The 2,818-nt window shown below is 40.7% G+C and overlaps 1 non-coding gene and 1 pseudogene across 1 annotated transcript; both read right to left on the bottom strand.

The window, feature by feature from the left end:
• Window positions 1-2,596: 2,596 nt before the first annotated feature.
• Window positions 2,597-2,712, bottom strand: LOC111735307 (annotated as a pseudogene).
• A 9-nt stretch (window positions 2,713-2,721) lies between these two features.
• TRNAV-CAC lies at window positions 2,722-2,794 on the bottom strand. The gene has a single exon. It is a non-coding gene; the product is annotated as a tRNA-Val (tRNA).
• Window positions 2,795-2,818: the final 24 nt, after the last annotated feature.

Here is a 2,818-nt window from a genome sequence, read left to right as displayed (position 1 = left end):
CAGAGAAGAGAGGTGTTTCCACATGACCTCTGACCACCACATGGATTTTTAAATTTTCCCCTCCACCCTAGTACTTCTACTCATCCTTCAAGACTCGCTCATCATCCTTTGATTCCACCACAGTAGCCATTTCTGAAGAAATAGACTGTTTTTAAGTCCCTGCTCTGTCCCATGGGTCATCGTGTATACATTAATAGTATGTTCTATCAACACAACAATCTATTACTTCAGCTTGTCTGTGCTGTCAACTTACATTTTGTTAGACATTAAAAAGAAATCTTCAATATCCTTACAGGTATTAAATGTTCTTTTTACTACACACACAGAACCCCATCATATATATATATACATACACATATATAGTTCCTCAAATAACTAGGATAAATAAATAGTTAACAGGTAGTATTACAGAGATGCCATCAGAGAGAAAAATTAAGATGTTAAAATTATAATGCCATATCTTCACAGTAATCTTGGTTTTCCTGAAGGCAATCAGTCTCTCAGGGGTGAAGGTACAAGGCTGTTTCTGAAGGATGGCCTCGACTTGCAGACCAATTTTACTTCAAAGCTTCTGACATTGGTTATTTCTCAGGGGCTGTGATTTTTTTTCTCTATCGCAGCCACAGTTGGTCTGGAGGTAATAATTTCCTGGGCAGGAATCCAATTCTGTAACCATCTCTGTCAGCATGCCAATTTTGTATTGTACCTGTAAGGCTCAGTAGGATCAATCGAAAGAAGCTCATACGGTTCCACCACAATACGTAAACATGCTCCCTAACTAAAGCATCAGAAACAAAGCTGGCAACTGCGGATGCCTACGGCGAATTTCTGAGATAAGCAGTTTCAAATTTACTAACGCAGATAATTTTTTGCGTACGTCGTGCAGATTCGCCTCTTAACGTTATTTGCTAAGGTCTCTTCGTAAAGAATCCTGCTTTTCTCTTCTCCTCTATTGATGTTCTTGTTACTCTCAGTCCATTGTCTAGGAAAAGTAGTTCCCTTGGTTCCACCGCCATTAGGGAAGATGAAGAAAGCGTGGCAGGTGATTTGCAAAGGAATTCCCAGTTTAAAGGAAAAGACCTCTGACAGGTATTCTCATTGAAGAAAACTGGAGTGGACCCACGAAAAAACACCAACGGTGCGAGCTCACGTGACCATACGTACTTGGTGAGATACATGAGATGTGAACCCAATAATAATCAGTAATATTTAGACATATCCATTTCCAAACACGTGAATGCTTTGGTTTCTGAACGCGCCCCCACTAGGCGGTAGCAGGGGAGTTTCTGCTCCATCTGAACATTTCGTACTGAAGATGGACCTATAGATCATTAAAATGTCAGGAGGAACATGCAGGCTTCCCGCCCCCCTGACATTACATTCTCTTTCAATTTTCAGGACAAATATCAGTATATAAATACTGGACACTGTCAAGGTTAAACTGAGTATTATTTATATTACAATTGAAAAATCAAATGATGTAAAAACTAAATGCTATAGTCTTTAGAGATTTATTTATAAGCAAAGCAAGGGTTTGATGTAAGCTTCCTATGAATTTTTAAGATAAATATTGACTAATTTAACCATTCACGTGTCTCTCTTTTTTTTGTCTTGCAAAAGGAGTATAGGTAATACACAGTGCGGGTGCATCCACACGTTTGTGAGACACAGTGAAGATTTTATTTGGTACTGAGGCTCAAGCATAAAAGGTCCCCTTTGACTGAGGTATACAGCATACATGATAAATCTTTTGCCTTGGACAATTTTTATAATCTAATAAGTCCTATCTGGACATTGGGGCTGTTCATGGAACAAAAAGTAAATAAGATGATTATTTTTGGATGAAGCCTGTTCCACATAATGACCACTAGCAATGTATTTAAACCTGAAATGCAGTCAGTTAAAATATTATTTCTAAGTGTCAGTCATTAATTTGAAGACAAAACACATCTGACCTACATTGTAAATATAAACCATAAAAAGAAACAAATTGGCAATTCACTTTTTGCGATCCAGGCGATCTTCTTATGTATATTAGATATCATGATTCCTGAGTTTCTCTTAAATGAGGAGAGTATCAAGTCTCTAAATCTTTTCTTCATAGTATGGGAGTATAAGTTATTAATATTATGAGAATTCACCATGCTTAATGATCAGTGCAAGGTGTATTTCTAATGTTTTAACATCTCTTAAACTTGCAGCAGGAGACTTCACTACATGAAACTATACCCAGCCTGGATGAGCGCGTGCATGTAACAAGTCTTCTGTCTAAAACTCCTGAATCCTTGAAGATTGATACCAAGTTGGTTGGACTTCAGGAGACAGAGTACTAGAAAAGGGAGACCTGCGTGGAAGGTTCTCTGAAGATCTGTGGAGAGTCCCCTCAAGGACTTTGCAGCTCGGCATTGATTAATGTGTGAGGAAAACAGCCCGGGGCCGGGGGACCCCACAGAAACGATGAGCAATAAAACTGTCCGGAGTTCACACTGGGCCTGAAAGGGCGTACCACAGGCAAAGAGGAGAAAGTTTACGCTGGGAGAGGGGAGCCCCCCAGAGCCATCACTACTTCTTTTTTCTTTTTCTCTTTTATTATTTACGCCTACAGCACCTGGTCTTCCTAGGTGGCCTCCCATCCAAGTACTAACCAGGCCCGACCGTGCTTAGCTTCTGAGATCAGACATCGGGCTTGTTCAGGGTGGCGTGGCCGTCGACCATGGACCGTGGCTCCACTGGGGCGTGAACCCAGGACCTTCTGCGTGTGAAGCAGACGTGCTCACCGCTACGCCATGGAGCCACGTCCAAGCCATCATTGCTTATC

The sequence above is a fragment of the Pteropus vampyrus genome, unplaced genomic scaffold, assembly GCF_000151845.1.
Source record: "Pteropus vampyrus isolate Shadow unplaced genomic scaffold, Pvam_2.0 Scaffold22739, whole genome shotgun sequence".
NCBI classification, from domain to species: domain Eukaryota; kingdom Metazoa; phylum Chordata; class Mammalia; order Chiroptera; family Pteropodidae; genus Pteropus; species Pteropus vampyrus.
Note: the sequence above shows the minus strand (reverse complement) of the source record. Positions and strands in the feature narration are given on the sequence as shown.